Source organism: Anas acuta, chromosome 1 (assembly GCF_963932015.1).
Source record: "Anas acuta chromosome 1, bAnaAcu1.1, whole genome shotgun sequence".
Classification (NCBI taxonomy): domain Eukaryota; kingdom Metazoa; phylum Chordata; class Aves; order Anseriformes; family Anatidae; genus Anas; species Anas acuta.
In genome coordinates, this window is record NC_088979.1 from 43,402,914 (window position 1) to 43,421,368 (window position 18,455).

Consider the following 18,455-nt stretch of genomic DNA (forward strand, 5'->3'; position numbering starts at 1 on the left):
AAGGCCAACCAAAAATCAGCTGCTAAACTGAAATGAAGTCATTAATTACCCCTTAATAGAGTAATTTTTTTGTGGTTTTCAATTGTTAATATATGTTTAGCTATGCACAGATTAAGTTTGCGGGGGAGAAAGTTGAAGATGGTTCAATGGTGCCGAATGTCTGCCACAGCAGCTTTTAGATGTACCCATGGCTGGAGGAGGATGTGTGTGTGTGTGGTTTTTAAGAGCAAATAAATAATATTTATGTTCCAGATCAAAAGCCATCTGTGGAGTGGGGTTTTCTCTGTTCTGAATATTCTCACTTGGACCTTCTGATGTAGCTCATGCTACAGTCCCAGAATCAGTCTGGTGATTTCCTTTATCAAAGTTAACATTAAATTCAGCATCATGCTGAATTTAAATATTGAAAAAATTCATTCATTAAATTCAGCATCATGCTGAATTTAAATATTGATGTTTTATGCTAACTTCTGTTTGTATGTGTTCTGGTGGATTTGAGAATTAATCACTGGTAACTTGCATAGGCTGCTAAACAACCTGATTGCTTTTGTGTTATCCATCAGAGTTGGGATAGTGTCCAGCTGAACATCTTGGCTAGGAGCTGTTGGAGCAGGCGGACTGCATATTTGACCTTTTTTTTTTTTTTTTTTCTCTTTAAGAAAAGAGAAAATATTGCCAATTGGAGATAAAAAACACTTACTGTGGAAGAGATTGAAAATTTGAAATTGCTGTTCTGAGGTTATGGAAGTGATCTGCATTGGGTTTCTGTGCTTCAGTGTGCACCTTCCCTATTATGATCCCATTCAGGTGGATAACAACTTATAAAACTTCCAAGCAACTGTCGTAAATAAATAAAAATGAACTTTTGTTTTTTATTATTATTTTTTAATTAGGAATTGGACTAGTAAAGTTCTTTACTCTTTGTTTAAGTGAAGGGAATTCCAGATGATCTTTTCCAAATTTCCCTGTTGTGTATTCCTTTGACTTTCACATGTATTTGAATAAGCAAGACCCGTAGAATTAAAGAATTAAAGAGCCAGCCATCATATGGTTGTGAACTGAAAATATCTGGTGAAAATCCTTGTTGCTCTTCGAAAATAGGTTGGGGCAGAGGGAACCACAGGTGCCCTCTCTCCTCTCCTCTTCTCCAGCCCTGCTATCCTGGTGGGTTCAGGACCAGGACCTTACAGGGGCCTTGCACAGCTGCATGTGTATCCTTAGACATCTGTTACTTATGGTTCAGTGATGTCACTCTGGTTACTGCTTTTTATTTTTTCCTCCTTTAATCCTAATGGGATCCTACATCTTGTGGCTTGAAGAGGGGGCTGGTTAACCACTGGTGCTCCATTTTAAAGCTGTTACTTTAAAATATCTGGTGATACAGAACTCTTTGTTGTTACTGTTCCTTCATAGTGATTCACTTAAATTTAAGTTAAGCAAGTCATTAACTACAGCAGGAAATTCTTCAAGTCCAGATTTTTTTTTCCCCCTCAAAGTTGAGGAACTTGGCACAAATCCATTTCCCATGTGCCCAAGAGCAGGTAACTTGCATTTCCTGGTGAATGATGTCGCCAATTTAAAACCTTTCACTGTTCCTTTAAGGCTAGCCCAAAACAAAGCAAAAAATAGAAGGCATTAAACTTCAGACCAAAGCTTTGACTTTTAATGAATTGTTGGGGATGAAGTTGTCTGTTTTATGGATTTAAAAATGAACAAACACAAAGTAGTGTCTGCTGCCACATTCAAAGCTGTTGGTGTGAGAGCCTCCCCCTTAAAGCCAAACTTTCATCAACTTTCTGGAGTTCCCCACTTCTTTTCTGCATAATTACATTTCTAAATTCTTTTTTTTTTTTTGCAGACACTTGTAACCTCCTGTATATGAGTCTCTTGTAACCAGAAAAATAGGTGTTTAAAAAGCATCGTGCTCAATCCAACTCTTATTTCCCTCCCTACATCACATAAAAGTCTTGACAGTGGCATCTCATGCTAGACTTGCTCCTCAGGGGCTTTCTTACCAGCAAAAATGTAGTACTTGTTTGAAATCTCAGGAATCCAAAAAGGCTGAGTTTTAAGCTTTTTTTTTTTTTTAATTGCTTATGTCTTCCTGTAGATAGATAACTATCACACAACAGGCTTTCTTTTCAATATTATAATAAATAGCATGTTCTGTCTTTTAGGCATTAGGTCTTGAAATCATGTTTAAATTAAATGCTAGTAGTTGGATGAAATGGGCTTAGACAGATTTTACTTTGTGTCAGTGATTTAGAGCTAATCATTTACAAATTGCTGAGCTAAGGGGCACAAATTAATGGCATTCCTGCATCTTAAAATAACCCTCACTATGTCATACTGAAAAAATGTGTATTTGGAGTTCAGATGCTGTGAATTGAACAAATGTTTCATTTATGTGGGGGAGGAAAAATAGGATCAAGGAGCTGAGTTGATATCTTGTGTCAGTTATTTTCTGTTAAGCTGAACAACGTATGTTCAAGTAGTACAACATTCTTTGCAACATTTACATAATTACTATAAAGAGCTATGAAAAGTTTTCAGCCATAATATTTTTTACATTAAGTATTTTTGTCTTTTTTTAAGCAGAAATATTGTTATGGAAAATTCAGTTTTTCATCAAATCTGAGAACTTTGCACAGAGCAAAGCTAGCATAAGTGATAAGCATTTTGCTGGCTTAAAAAAAGGTCCTGTGAACAATGTCTTCCATTACAGTGTACTGCGACTTGCTGTCACCCAAGGATTCAGAAGGTATTTTGCAGGGTTTTTCAACTTTCCATCAGAGTTTATAAGAGAAATCTTTCATTCTAGAATAAGTTATCTTAAAATGATGTTGAATGCAAGTTGCAGAATTGCTATATTGTACCTTCTTTTTTGTTGTTTTGGGTAGCTATATTATAGACTCAATATATTTTCCGTCCATGTAGGTAAGAATCACTTCCTTGTTGGTTTTCTTGGATGTTACTTAATTTTAATTTGCTTTGTTAAATTAAATTTTATTAATAATATTAAATTAAATTTTCATTTTAATGAATGAAAGCCATTGTATCCATTGAAAACTATTGAATGAAAGATGAGTCATGCTGTTAGGCTTGCTTTTAGTGAACCCAAATCTACCCTGTAGTCTCCATTGACAAATTTGATGCAAGGACTGAGAGTACCTTGTCATCTTTTGACAGAGACACATACTGGTCTGAATTTGGCATCTGTATGTGTAGTGTTTACTATACATGTATCCTTCTCTCTGTTTGTTGCTGTTGTTGTTATTTTGTTTTTTGTTCCTCTTTTGGGGAGGATAGGGGTCTGGCTAACGTGTCTTTAAAAGTTTTATCCAGACAAAATCTAGGAGGGCTGCCTCTGATCTACCAGCTTTTGACTTCCATAACTGGGATTTTTTTTGAGGTTTGTGTGCCAGCTGCTGTTACTATGAAACATTTGCTCATCAAGCCTTAGAATTTTCTCAATGGACTGAGGTCCTGTGAAGTGTCCCTAAAATTGGTGTTGAAGTTGTACTGGACTGAACTGGACTTACACAGAGATGAGCCTTTTCCTGCAATAAATGAAGGCAAGGTACAAGACAAAGGGGTAGCAAAGGATGTCCTCCTCACTGATTGTGGCAGGGTTATGTAGGCGCTGTGCTGGCCTCGCTGGCAGTGCACGCTGAAGAGGTGGAACAGGCAACAGAAGTGTCTCATCTCATCATTCTGACCCTGTTTCTCTACTTTAAACATGAGCAGTAGATCTCCGTTTTTGTCCCATTTTGTTTCTTCCATTCTTTCCTCTGGTAGCAAGACAATGTGTTTCTGCATTGTCTGCCTTGAGGTGGCAAAAACTTAGCATTTTTTGTGTGTGTCTAAACTGACTGGCTTTGAACAGGTGGATTCATATAGCACCTGTGACCGAAAGCTAAGTAATGAAGTCCAAACCTGAACTTACTTCAAATATTCCCCTCCAAAAATGTTCCTGTTATTTTTCTTATGTGGTTCTTCAAAGAAAACAATAGAGTAGCTGTAGCAACCCTTTCCACTGGTAGCTGCCCTACTCCTGTACAATTCTAATTGGAGGTGCCCAGAAACAGTACTTGGTCCACCAGAGCTTGGAGGCCAGTCACTTATTTTTTTTCCAGATCAAGACACCCCTACATTATAGAAAGGAAAAGGAATGTTTTTTTTTTTCTCTTGTCTGACGCAGTTATGTGATCTCTGTGGCAATGCAGAAAGTAAGCTGTGCATAGACATCCTCAGCACCACCACCATGTGTTCTCCTACCCTTCTGCAGGCATCTCCAGTAGTTCCAGGGCAGCAGATAGCTGGAGGAGCACAGGGGAACTGCCAACACCATCCCTAAACTATGCGTTATTAACAGTCTTGTGTATTAGGAGTGTCAGTTTCTTTCCCCTGATTTCCAGCAAGTGATGGGAATTAAGTAGAGGGATTATTTTGTGAGCAGAATTTATCACGGTAATCTAATAAATTAGATTCAGCCAGCAGCTTAGTTTCTAAGTTCTAATGTCTTATTTCCCTATGCAATTTTTAACATTACATTAGTTATAAAAGGTCTGGTGTTTAGGTTATATATGATAGTGTAAGTGCCACTTAAAATGTGTATTTTCAGACATGGTAATTATCCTACTCTGTATAATTATAGGTGCTTGTGTTTTGGGGAGAGAAGTATCTGATCACCCCCTTCATGGATATACAACTTCTTTGTTTTTTGCCTTTTTTTTTCTCCCATAACATCAAGTCATAAGAAACATGTTTGAACTTCTGAGTTCTTTTTAGACCGTAAATCCTATAAATTAACTTCTGATTGTAGACATTTTTTGCTTTCAGCTTATCGTGTGTTTTATAGCAGTTGCTGTGATGTACCTAATTCCAAAACAACACCAAAAACAACAACAAAAAATCTTTGTTCTGTCTTACGCCCTAAATCCTGCAAATGGATACATGCTTAACTAAAAGTTTTCTCTTGGTTTGGTATTCAGATGTTGAGACTGAATGAGTAATAAGGTCTTTCATGTCAAAATTGCATACAGGGCTCAGAGGTCACGTAGTTCATGACTACTGTCTTGTAAGACCGGATATTTTTATGCCTAGACCATTCCTGGCATATAACTTTTTTTTAACCTTTTAAAAACAGGCAAACTAGTCTATGGTATGTAACTTGTATGGTTAATTTTTCTTTCCTAATATGTGATGATCTTTGCTGCAAATTATCAAAGAACAGAGAATTAGTTTAAACTCTGCAAAGTAGTGTTCCTTCCACATCTCAACTCTTTTATTTATTTATATGTGTGTGTGTGTGTGTGTATATATATATATATATATATTTTTTTTTTTCCCCTAAGCCTCTTTGTCTTGTCTTCAAGTGCAATGCCAGCAATAGTGTGTTCTCTAGCTGGGACCAAACTATGAGTAGGACAATGGCATGCGAATTGGTGAACACCCACTTAAGGAAGCAGCACTGCATAAAAACTGACTATGAACTGAGTTGAAATCTATTATTAAAAAGATATTTTTATCATTTTGAAATGTACAGGATTATCCTATTTTTGTGTCCAGTTGTCCTATTTCAAGATCTTGTAACTAAGCTCTGCTGAATGCTTTCTTGATGATTTTTAGACTGATGCTGCAATTTATGATTAGAATGACAAATGCTCTTCTTCCCCCACAATGCTTGCACAGCTTTTTGGTTTGGGTTTAGAAGCAGTATGGTTATAGTCCACCACACAGTTCTGTGAAGAACATGCTAAAAAGTCACGGAATTCCGAAAAAAAACTTCTTTTGGATCCAGTTTAGTACTGTATCCTCATTTGATGTTACACCTCAGAAAAATGTTCCATAAATGTGTGTTGTCTCTTTCTACTTCCACATCACAGCCTTGGAATCTTTTTATCTAGACTGGATTTCCACAGTCTGTCTGTCTCTAACTAGTTATGCATCTTTTTTGCCAGTTGCATAACTTAATTCCATCTATAGCCTGTCTATTGTTTTCCTTCTTGTGTACCAGACCATCTACTTTACCAAAGCAGGATAAAAACAGATTTACATGACATGTCAAACCAGAGTGGTGTCTCCCTGAAAACATCTACAGTTTAGGAGACTCAACAATTTTTAATAGCTTTCTAGAAACTGAAGTTGAGGTTACCAGACAAAGTATTTTTCTGATTCTTGTTTCTTCTTGTATCCTCACATGCCTAAAGTATCTTTAGTTTTTTTTTCTTTTTTTTTTTTTTTTTCATTCAGTAAGACCTTTCCGGCTCTTTGAGTTAAAAAGAATTGCTAATGACATACAGTGTGCTCTAGAACATGCAAGAACCTAATTAAGTAAATTTCCTCAGGCTTTACCATCTTGTATGCTTTTCTTACACTCTGTTGTTTTCCCAATTCTATGCTCCTCTGAAGAATCTGACAGGTAGCTCTTTAACTGAACATCACAGCCATCTTGTCATGAATTATTTATTCAGCTTCACATACCTGACCCATTATTTCCTTCATTTTTCTTCAAGCATGGCTACAGAAATTATTTCACATTTTTGTCTTTGCTATTTTTTTTCTGGACTCTTCATTACATTAATTATGGGATTCTTGTTCACTTCTTTCATTTTTGTTAATTTTTATTTCTTAAAGACATCTCACTTAATAGCCTAAAATAAACGGTGGTATGATTCATTTTCTCATCACAGTTTTGCTGGAATACTCTGGTACACAAAACAAAACTAACCAGAGCATCTTGTTGTTTTGATTGAACACTTAACAGATTCTGTAACAGCCTTCAGAAGAGTAAATGATGTTTTGAGCTGAATTGCAGGGCAGCATTCAATTTATACACTGCTGTCTTTATACACTGACAGCAGAATTCAGGTTTTTGTCTTAAATCGTGAAAACCTGTTGTCTTTATTAGTAAAAATCCTCGAGTGGGAAACTGAGATGTCTTGACATGCCTTACTTAAAGTTGTTCCACATTTTTAGAATATTAATTGTAAAGTTAAAACATACAGGACATCTGTGGTATTTGATACAACCCATTGCTGACAGTAATAACCAGGCATTTGTTACTGGAGCTGCAGTAACATTTTTGAGGCACTTGCTGTTGTAGTTTCCAGCAGATGGTGGCTGCAACTAAAGGCAAAAGAAACCATAAAACCATGTGGGGGTGACTATTGGAATGGTGTGTGTAGGTAGGTTCTTGCCATCAGGGTGAACTTGTTGATTTGAGATTAGTATCTCTTTCCTAGTTAAACATGGACTAAAAAGTGCATTCACTAGTAAAACTGGTGGCACTGGGCATTGTGCCACTGTCTTTCTGTTCCTTAGTCAAAAATGTTACCCGATGGGAGATACAGTCTGAGGTTTATACTTATTTGATCAAGTATTTATAATCTGACCTTGATCATCTTAGAGCTGAGGGAGATCAGGAAGTCTGATAGAGATCATGTGGCTTGATTTTTGAAGTGTCAGGTGTTATGGGAGAGGAAGAACAAATATTCTTTGAGCATCTGTGATGAATACTGTATATGTATTAATATTAAAGACTAATATTCAAGACTAAGGTCTGGAAGGAGTCTTAACCGTGATGAAAAGCGCAGGTTAAAAGTAGCACATCATGATGGATGCCTTTCATCCAGATTTGTGTTCAGTGATGTTAGTGTATGGGGTATTAGGAACATAGTTTATTTCCAAACAGTTCTGTCAAAATTCACCATAAACTTCCTAGACTTGTACGAAAAAAAAAAGCTTGCTGGTCTATTGTAGAACAGTTTTGTAGTGAAAATGAGATTAAGACTGAAAAAACAAAAAAGCATACACCTAAAACCATTTGTTCACATAAGCTTTTGTTAGCAGTGGGGTCTGTATATTGGTGTGCTAGGTGACTTTGCTAGTATCTGTCATAATGCTGGTAAAAATACAGTGCCGTAGTGCACAAGCCTGAACCAATGTGTTCCCAGAGAAAAGTTGCTAGGACAGCTTAGTAGCATGTGTCAAGTCAGATGCTAAAATAATAGCCTATGTGCATTTATGCAATAATCAAATGCGCAATTTATAATAGTTGACAGGATAATAGAAATATGAGGGGAAAAGACAAGCTTGGGCACTTAATTTTTGTGCTTCAGAGTGTAAAATAAAAGTAGCTTTCCCATCATTTCTTTATTCTGGATAATTGCAGGTACTGAAAATCTCTTGTTCAGCTGAAGGCAGTATTTTAAAGAAAAAGTGATTGTCAAAATAAATTCCACTTTACGACAGCAGAGGTCAGAATATGTCAGAAGATACATGAGATCAGTTTTCAAGCTACACCCAGATTCTGTGTGAATTTATACCCCAAATAAATACAGGCCCTCAAATTGACATACCAGTCTCAGAGAATGTTGGCCAGCCTAAAATATGTGAGTTTTTTGTGACATATTCATGGTTACATGCCATAGTTTAAAAAAATAAAATAAAAAAAAAATCAGATCCATGCAATGTCTTTTTAATATTCCAGCTATTTCCAGCCTTCCCTGGACACAAGTTCTCCTACCCTACTCTATATCACTTTTTTTTTTTTAATATTATTATTTTTTGAGGCTTACTCGCTTACTTTCTTTGCTATATGCAGAAGTAGGATGGGTTGGAAAACTTGTGGATGATATTTTCCCATACTGCAATGATTTCTGATGCAAGAGAACTGTTTGTAAAGAGATTTGTTGCTCTCCTAATCCATGTCTTTTACCACTTAATTATAGAGAAGGCCAGAACTTCTGTACTCTAAATATGGAAGTACTGGTATCCTCCCTCCCCACCCCGGGAACATGCTTGCATACCTGGTGCAGGTCACTGCAGGATGCTGGGCAGGATGGACAACTAGTTTAATTCAGTGGGATAATTCCTGTTTTAGTCTATGCATATTGTGCAAGTAGTGTCTGGATGCTTCAAGCCAAAGCTGAATCCAACCTTTTGTTCAGGCAGAAAATATTTAAGAGGATGTGTGTCCAATAAAGTGCATTATTTTGTGATGCCCCCATACAAAATTAAATCTTGCCCAGGAAATAACATCAATGATACAAAGTACCATTCCTTTCTGTCTGGAGTTTCAAACGAAAAAAGCAAAAACCTCATTCTGCTTTGATAAAGCAGTGACCTAATGTTAAAAACATTTCCCAGTTTTGTTTTTGTTATGGTAGGAGAAGTGTCTTCAGCTGCTTTACTGAACTGCAAACAAAATGTTGGAAATTTCATTTAGAAATGTTAATTAATTACCAGATCGAGCACCAGAAATTGGTATAACTTCATGAAGTATATATAGAGGAAAATGTTTAAATTGTGGCAGTCTGTGCTTTGTCTCTGTTGCTAGGCAGAACTTCAGACATTCTTGAAATCTGTGTGCTCTGGAAGGCATCAGATCATAGGAAACCATTGGGGTTCAAAGATGAAATGCTTGAGGCATCTTGCCTAGAGCAGAAGAAAATCTGTCATTCGTGAAAAAGATATTCTTCAACTTTGAGAAACTGCATGGATTATTGATAATATTTCTTCATTTAACGTGTTATTACTTTAAAGACAAAAGGAAGTTAAGTTATTGGTGAAAAATGCCCCAAGTGCATGCATCTGTTTATAATCCAAAAGCTATGTCTTTTCTGTGGTTAAAATACCCAAGCTTAATGCTACAAATTCATGGAACCAAGTAGTCTTCCAAGAATTTTTTATCACTCTGGATATTAAATTTTCTAATATGATTTGCCTGCATGCATGTTGGTGTTTTTTTGTGTGTGTGCACATCTTGTGGGGGTTTTATTTTTTCTAATTGCTGTGGCTGTATAATTGGAAGAGATTATGCGAGTATACATGAACCAGCACACCAAAGGTTGGAACCCCTCTTTCGTCTACATATGAGTGTAGGTCCGCACACAAAAATTTATGTGCCTGATATATCCTATTTGTCGATAGTCCCTCGAGAAGAATACATTTTTCAGCAACACAGAATTTTCAAATAATATCAAAAATATTTGGTTTAATTTCAGTGATATTGAGGATCCCCACTTTAAATATTTAATGGGGTCAAGTGGAAACCCTAGAAAATATCAGCCTCACCCTTGAAGGGCATTAAATTGTTTGCAAGGAGACCTTAGCATAAAGTCTGGCTAGATGATCTTACAGGTCTTTTCCAACCTAAATGATTCCAAGATTTCTGCAAGGAGATCATAATATAAGCAAATTAAAATTGTATTCTGAAACAAGGGGGTGAGGTTGGCTGCTTTTGACTAGCTATTAAATCCTACCTCTGGGCAGTGCACATAGCAACCATGTGTAGCTGCTATGACGGTCAGACTTATCTTTGGTTCCTTTAAACACACCCTGGTGAGGAGGGAAGCACTCTGTCAAACCAGTTTGGTTCCTTTAAGAAAAAAAAAAAGCTTCATGTGTGGTGAAGCAATAAAATGGCTGAAGGAAGTGTCATGCTGGAGGTGGCTGACTAACACTTTTGGTTCTGTCAGTTCTCAGCCTGAAAGAAAGGTTGAGTGGGGAGTGGCAAAGGCTAAGAGGAAAGATGGGCAGGCTGTTCCCCTGCAGTGGCCACAGCAGTAATTGCCACTTGCCACTTCCTTTTGGGGCCACCCAGCTTCCTCAGCCTCTCCTCAGAGGAGAGGTGCTCGGCCACCTACAATTCTGACAGTTGCAGACATTTCTGTGGTGTTGAAAAGGGAAATACCAGGCAGAAGGGACCCCTGCAGAACTGGAGTTTGCTAGTGGTGTAATTGTCTGAGATGCTCAAATGCTGACTGGACTGAAGCTTTTTGATAGGAAAGGGCAGTGTCATGCATAAAAAGGGACCTTTTTTTTTTAAAAAAAAAAGTGTCATCTTTAAGAGTGAAGTCCTGATTCTTATGGTCGACTGAAGCTTGATCCCTGATTTCTCTTAGTAATGACTTCTTACTTTTTGAAGGCAAATGCATTTCAAATTGCAAAGGGATGGCATCTGGGGTAGGGGAAGATAACATGGGCAATAATGGGTGAATAGCCTAGGCTATTGTGCAGGCTGGGACCAAATCTCCTATGAGATGATGGGGTGGTCTTGAACACAGCATAGCTGGAACAGGATCCCTTGAAAAGCTGAGAGCTGCTTGACCAGGTACAAGAGCATGTTCATTTCTATGTTCTCACAGTATCATAAAAGTACTTCAGTAACTTGCTGCATGTTCACTAGCTATTTCTTTATCCTTGAATCCTTTACAAGGGCAGAATTCTTATTTTAGAGCTCCTCAAAAACATAATCAGAGAGAAAAATTATTCAGCAAAATTTACTGAACTTTTAATTTCTTTCTTCCTTTTCCCAGACCAATACTCTGCCTCTTCCAGTTCTGCTCCTGTCGTCTTTTCAGATGAACAACATCCTTCTGCAGCTCTCTTGGACTTCAATTTCCTCTGTATCCATCCTCCCTCCTCTGTCTACAATTATTTAATTTCTTTGCCAGAGGCAATTTGTTTCATCTCCTGCCAAAGAGAGGGACTCCATGTAAGCACAGTCTCTGGTCCTTTGTTGTACCTGGCGTCTCTCATTAGGTGGTGCTGCACGGCAGTGGCAATGGTCTCTGCCATCAAATGTTGTAATATTAGGAGCTCATTACCTGTAATGCAATATATTGCTATGAGCAGTGGGATATGGAGCCTTCGTAAGTCTTACTTCCAGTCTAGTGACTTGTGCACGTACAGTGTATTTCAAGTATCCTAATATAATTATTTCTGTGTTTATATTCCTTTAAATGTTGAGACTTAAGGAAAAAAATATCCCTAAACATATTTTTAACCTGATGTTGCAGTTCTTTATGGCTGCTTCTACTGCTCGCTCACTTCTCAAAATGCATTTGTACATTTCAATATTTTTTATTTTTATTTTTTTTAAAGAAAACTAAACATAATAGTATTCAGGAGCTTTACAGTCTTGTTTTTTATTTTGATTTGAACATGTAAAACCAATTGAGTTCCCTTAAACTAATCTTTCCCCTTGAAGATTATTCCAAATTGAGAGAAGAACATAATATTTCTACAGCTGAAGTCAGTGAACTCAGCTTTACTTTCTGCAACTTCCACCTAATGGTTTATTTCTTACATAGCTGTCACTAGATAACATTGGAATTTTGAGATGCTGCAATTCATGTTAAGTGCCATAGCTTATTGGGAACTGGTGCCATGACTGCTTTTTTTTTTTTTTTTTTTCAGACTCTGTATGTGACACTAATTGCCTCAATGGTGTCTTTTGACCCTGTTAAATGCTAGTTTCTGCACAATTTCTTTTGCTCGTTGCCCATCTGTTGACTTGTTAACAAGCTAAGTAAATCCGGTGAAATGTTTTGGAAAAACATGGATGTGCAAGGAGGATATATAAAAGCTAGGGAATGTGGAGACAGGAGAGAAGATGCAGTCAGAAGGCTGTTGGTTCCCCAAACCGCATGTGTGAGTGTGGGTGTATGTGCAAAAGGGGGGGGGGGGTGTGTAGTGTTTTTGACTGCAACTTGTTCAAACCATGTCTTGGTATGCTGCTGAAAGTACAGCTTCCAGTAAAGACTGAAAAATTCAAAAGATTGAAAAATCTCCAGTAATAACAAGAAATGACTTCCACGCATGAATAACCTCTCTAAACACGTGAAAGCAATTATATCTGAAGCATTTCCCTGTTGTGTGCTTATTCTTTCTATCCAGTGCCTTTTTCCTTGTGCTGAATGTGGTTACAAAACCTTGTCATTAGATCTCTGGCTTGCTCGTGGTTCTGACCATCCACTTTGGAGAACCATGTGTATCTACACTGTTAATGATTTAAACTATATGAAAACTCAAAGTATTAAACACACCCAGAATTACTAGTAAAGCAGCCTATGTGTAATCTGGGACTGAAATACTGAAATGCGCTTTGGTTTGGGACATTTCATTTGGTATCTCTGTCTCTCTCTGCCACCTACATGAATAATCTCAATAGAGACCAGCTTCCAAATAGAAGAGGAGTTGTGTTATATTTTTCTTAATTGCTGTAAGCAAAGATACTGCATTGTTTAAAGTCCTTCCTACAAAATAAGTGCTAATGAGCTGAAAGCTTGTACTGAAACTTGTAGCATATACTCCCTGGCCTGGAATTACAATAATAATAAAATTGGGCTATAAACTTGAGAAATACAACCATCAAGCTTGCATTTATCTCTTCTTTTACATGAACAAGGTAATTAAATATTCAATTACAACAAAGTGGATACATTAGTTATAAATACTAAGACAATAATGTGCTAGACAAATGTAATTTTAGTACCTCTACAGCAAAAATGTATTCCTTTAATCCTTTCTTTACAGTTTCCCTAGACAAATGTTATCTTAATATCTGTTAATATACGCTTATCTTTTAATATTTCAATTAATGTTTCTATTTTAACTGAAAATGCATGAAAACATTTTTTTCCCCTGCGTTCATTTGAAACCCAAGTGCTGCTGTTGTCATACATGTAAACTGTTTTCCTTCTTTAGTCAAAACAATGGTATGGAGAGATTTCACATAGTTCTTCAGATGCTTTTTTTTTAATTGTCCCAATTCAAAGTTCTTTGTGACAGCATGTGGCCAGCCATCTCATGAGTCATGTACTGCCTGTCTCATTAGGGTGCTGAATGGCTGGATCTTTGGGTATGTTAAGCCTCAAGAATCTGAACGAAGTCCAGATGTTATCCTTATCTCCAGTATCCTGTGGATAGACAGATTTGGATCTGTGGATGCTGGGAACTCACGGGTCAATAGCTATAGGAGTTTGGGGGCTGGGGAGAAGTGGTTTGGTGTGTGAGGGGGGTTATGGGGGCTACACTTTCATTTTTAGTGCCATATTAAAGCACAGTTATCTGGGATGCTTTCTAAATGCAAACCTTTCACTTGGCATGAAGGGGGAAAGGAGGCTTTGGTGCAATTTCAGGGCTGCTTGAGTAGCCCTACAAAACCTTCTGTTCGTATGTTGTGTATGCTGTTGTAGTGTTTTCTAAGCTGTTTTGTTGCTGATATTTTTCTAGCCTTTTTATTTCAGCCTCCTAAGGAGTTGTTCAGAACATATTGATTTTTCTACCCAGGGCAACATCTCTGTCTTCTTTGTTGCCCAGCTGAGACTCAGCTATTCATGGATTCATTTATCTTTTGATCGCTTATTCCTCAGCTTGGAGAAGTGAACAACTTTAGGTCAGGTAACAATGAATGCTGTGAAGAAGAGGTAGATGTTTCAGGGAAAGAAAAAAGAAAAGATTAAGAAATGGCACATGAAATGACTTTTACAATAGGTGAGCTCAAAATTTGGCTAGCATGAGAGCATGTACATTATGAAACACGATCATTAAAAGATATCTAACCAGTGAAAATGGAATTTATTCTCCCTTCTTCTCTTGTTAACTCAGTAGATGACTTTTCTAGAAACTATTCCTTCATAAACTTTGTTCCCTGGGTAAGCTTACCTTTCTTTTTTTTCTATGGCAGAAACAAACAAACAAACAAAAAAAACCCAACCAACCAAAAACAAACAAACAAAACAAACAAACAAAAAAACCACTGAAGTCTAGGGCATCACCATTATGATATGAATTACTTTGAAAAGTGAACTTTCAGTTAACTATTTTTTTTAATTATGTTTATAATTGTGGCTTTCTCATTTTGGCGTGAACTCAATGTTTAGGCACTTTTTTCTCATGATGACTTTATCCTTTTCTCTACTTAATTAGGGATTTTAAGGTTAAGGTACTACCGTTCTGGTTTTACCACCAGCTGAACTCATTTGGGGATCATATGGCAACCTTAAAATAATCATCTTGCTCTTCTATTGTTTTGGGAACATAGATAAATGTGGACTTTTATTTAACTGAAGTTAGTTGGAAATACATGTGAGAACATAAATTACAGAATGGTTTGGGTTGTAAGTAACCCTTAAATATTGTCTAGTCCATGCCCTGCTGTGGGCATGGACATCTCCAGGCTGCCCAAAGCCCACATCCAACCTGGCCTTGAACACTTCCAGGGATGGGACAGCTACAACCTCTCTGGGCAACCTGTTCTATTGCCTCACTCACCATCCTCTGAGTCAAGAATTTCTTCCTGATACTTAATCTAAATCCACTCTTTCAATTTAAAACCATTGCCCCTAGTCCTGTCACTACGGGCAATTGTAAAGAATTGTGGTTCAAGTTGAAGTCAGGATGCATAAATTAGGGTGGTGACTTGAGGAATGGTGTACGTTTAAACTGTTTGCAGAATTTATAGCCACATCTTGATTTACTTGGATATTATGTTATTATATTAATCTCAGTGACCGGATTTTTTTTCCAGAGATTCATAGTTATTCTAATTTCAGTTCACGTTTGCAAGTTTTATGTCCTACTGGAACACCTACATCCATTTACTTTATGCTGCCTATCTGCCTATACAGTGAGAATTTTTTATCACACAAACAAAATAATGTATGTTGTTTTTCTAAGTTTGACACCTGTCAGTACACAGTCATCAATATAAACAACAGTAAGCTTATTCATCTTGCTGTCACTTGTGGGATGATCTTGTTTGGGAGAGTTGGGGATAGGGAAGCTTTACTGAATTGCTTTATCTCAAATGTTTATGGAAAATATCCTTGCTCTTTCTGCAGTATTGTTCCCCTAAGTCAGGGATTCCCTTAAATATTGGAATAAAGACTTCATTTCTATCCCTCTGAATTTGGTAGAAGAGATGAAAAAGCACATAAACCCAGAGTGTAAGCAGCTGATGTGAAGAGATCTGTACTTCTCATACCTACAATACCAGTAAACATGTGTCTCTTTGCTTTCCCCTTATCCGTTGCTTTTATTCATCTTCTGTATATAATAATAAAAAAAAAAAAGTTACATGTTATTTCAAGAATCTTAGCATGACTCTTTCAGCAGGCATACCACAATAAGACCCCATCATTACGATGATGATAGAAAATTGCAGTAAGACTTCTTCAATAATCAGTCTTTTCCTTTTATAAATGTCTGTTTGATTTGTTATCAAAGGCATTTTTGGCTGAAGATTGAAAGATTTCCACATCCTCTAAACCAAAATTATGTCTAGGGATTTGGGGTATGGGGTTAAGCAGGACAATACATCTCTGCATTGAGCAATAGAGCAGGAATTATTCCAGTTGAAAAACAGAAGTCTTTCAGACAAAAAGGGGAGCATTCACATGGATCTGTATAAATGATCCATGGCAAAAATATTAATCAGTTTTATCCTTTTTACTCTTGCTGTTATTTACAGCCACCCAGTTTGTTTTCTTCAGTGCAGTCATGCCTGTCGTGGGTTTTAATAATGAATTGTGAAGAATTAAAGAAGAGGAGCTTGCTTTTGTAGAAATCCAGATATTGCTCTTCACTCATAAAAGTTATTAGGGTTGGCAGAATCATAAGTTTATTGCTGGGCTGTTTACAAGGAAAGTCTCTGTGGGTACCAGATTCTTGAGCACTTGTTAGCCTCTCAGGAGTTTGGGCTATCAATTAAATTGTGATAGGAAGGGAGGATAGCAGCATAGTTTTCTTGGCTGCTTTGGCTTTGGACCAGGCATCTCTCCTGCTACCAGGGATGAACTGCCAGTAGAATTCTGAGTGGAAGATATACATGCCCACTCTTCCCAGGACCTAAAAACTCAGGGAGGTAGGTCCTGCTTGCTTCAGAAATGAGCTGCTCTTTTCCAGTAGTTGGCCTTGAGGAAGCTAGTAACCTCTGGTCTAGCTGTTTGCTGCAAAGACAAAGGCTTTCTACCCAGGTGGTCATTAATGTGATTTAGCCACTTCTCTGTTCAAGGTTGTGTATGCAACCCCCCAAATATGGTTCCTATCATCTTCCCATTGGAAGGTTTGAACAAAATTCACTACTGCAGCAATCTGTGGCAGTGTTAGACTTAAATTCAGAGAAGAAGAAGAAATGGGGAGGAAAAAACTGGACTGCAAGTCTGCAAAGGCAGACAACTATAAGCTCCTTGCTCCAAGGGATATGGCAGTGTTCTTGTTCATGGCTACCGATCAAGGACAAAAACTCATCTCCTGAATACTTAAGAAGGACTATAAATAGTTGTGAAAGGTGGGGCAGGGCCTTTTGCAGGACTTTGGGTGAATGCCTCTAAAGTTCTCCATGAAGCTGGTGCTTATTGTCTTCATCCAGAAGAACCACCAGTTCCTGCAAGAGAGTGGAAAAACAAATGAACAGATAAGTAAAAACCTACTGATTTTTTTTTGTTCTGTAGGCCTCTTCCTTCCTGACAGACCCTAAAAGGCGAAATCTGTCAGGCTGGGGTATAACATTTTACTGACAACTTTAGGTAAAATGGAATGGACTCAAGATGTGGTATAAAATGTGCCATTAATTTACTTCCAGGTCCTGCCAAAAAACACAGATGCCAGAGCACTGGGAGTTTTCTGAATTCTTGCTTGTTGGCTGTGGGTGTAGTCTATTTATCTCCTTGTGCATCTTACTGTACACAGTAACAGTACAGTTTGGGAGTGATATATTGGATAGGGGCGGTTAGAGCTAAATGAGTGCTGTAAACCGAGATACGTAATGCTAGGATTATGCAATGATGGAGCTACTAACCCTGGAACCTGATCCACTTTTTTTTTGTTAACTGAAAAAAGAAGAAAAGACCATTAGCAAGGTAATAATTCAGACATTGACGCATATGTGAGGTGATCTCTCCTTTCTTTAATTTTTGGCACAGACCCAGTTCTGTGGAGGCAGGCAGTGTGTTAGAACCCAGGGAAACTGGCACACACAGCTGAAATATTGCAGTAGGGACTGTACCACAATATCAGATTCATATCAGTGCCCCACTTTACAGAACATTAGCAATCATCTCTACAGAATGATGGCAAACTTGGCTTTTATTGCTGCAGGCTAAGCTTGGGACCTGAAGTTCATAAATCAGTTTAGTGTCTTTGAGGTCATTGTCTGATTAGCTTCTTGCCCAGTGGGATTCATGTGCAGTCCTGTATTAAGGCTATTTCTTTCACAAATGGTTTGGTATTTATCTTGAATCTTCCATCCCTAACCTACAGATCTACATCAGGGAGTTGCATGCTTCACACTGATGCAATTAACATTTCTCACGGATCAGTCTGTGGGGTCCTTGCTTGACTTGTGTGGTCTAAATGGGGCTGTATTAGAGGACCTTTGAACATGAGACCCAGAGAGCAGGACTGGCAACGTGAACTGCCGAGCAGACTAGATGGCTGGTGGGGACTTCTGATGTAAGGCTTTGTTCAGACTGTGGTTTGGGCATGATGAATGCCTCTCTTGGATTTCAGCAGCTTGTGATGCTTTTGTGATGTTTGTGATGGAGAATCAATTAACCAGCATGCCTAGGTATGTAGTGTTGGATTTGCACTGGATGGTGAGAGTCTGGCTTGTAGTATTTTCACCACAGCAAAATTAAGGTGAGAAATCTGCTGGTACTTTG

General features: G+C 37.7%; 1 protein-coding gene across 26 annotated transcripts in view; it reads left to right on the forward strand.

Moving 5' to 3' along the window:
- LMO7 (LIM domain 7) overlaps positions 1-18,455 on the forward strand; it is a 129,478-nt gene that overhangs the window by 12,947 nt on the left and 98,076 nt on the right. The window contains exon 1 of one of the 26 annotated variants that reach the window (XM_068676389.1): positions 11,354-11,503. The exons of the other annotated variants lie outside the window; for them this stretch is intronic. The gene's annotated coding sequence lies outside the window, so the exon portion shown is untranslated. Of the gene's footprint in view, positions 1-11,353; positions 11,504-18,455 lie in introns of those variants that run through there. 26 annotated transcript variants of the gene reach the window in all.